We start from the raw sequence: 245 nt of genomic DNA, 5'->3' as shown, positions 1-245 counted from the left end.
AGCGTGGAAGCTGCCCCAGGTCCTGTGGTTCCAGGTAAAACTCATTTAAAAATAAGTTCCGGGCTTCCCTGGTGGCGCAGTGGTTGAGAGTCCGCCTGCCGATGCAGGGGACGCGGGTTCGTGCCCCGGTCCGGGAGGATCCCACATGCCGCGGAGCGGCTGAGCCCGTGAGCCATGGCCGCTGAGCCTGTGCATCCGGAGCCTGTGCTCCGCAACGGGAGAGGCCACAACAGTGAGAGGCCTGT

Source organism: Neophocaena asiaeorientalis, unplaced genomic scaffold, assembly GCF_003031525.2.
Source record: "Neophocaena asiaeorientalis asiaeorientalis breed wild unplaced genomic scaffold, Neophocaena_asiaeorientalis_V1.1 scaffold123, whole genome shotgun sequence".
Taxonomy (NCBI): Eukaryota; Metazoa; Chordata; class Mammalia; order Artiodactyla; family Phocoenidae; genus Neophocaena; species Neophocaena asiaeorientalis.
Note: the sequence above shows the minus strand (reverse complement) of the source record.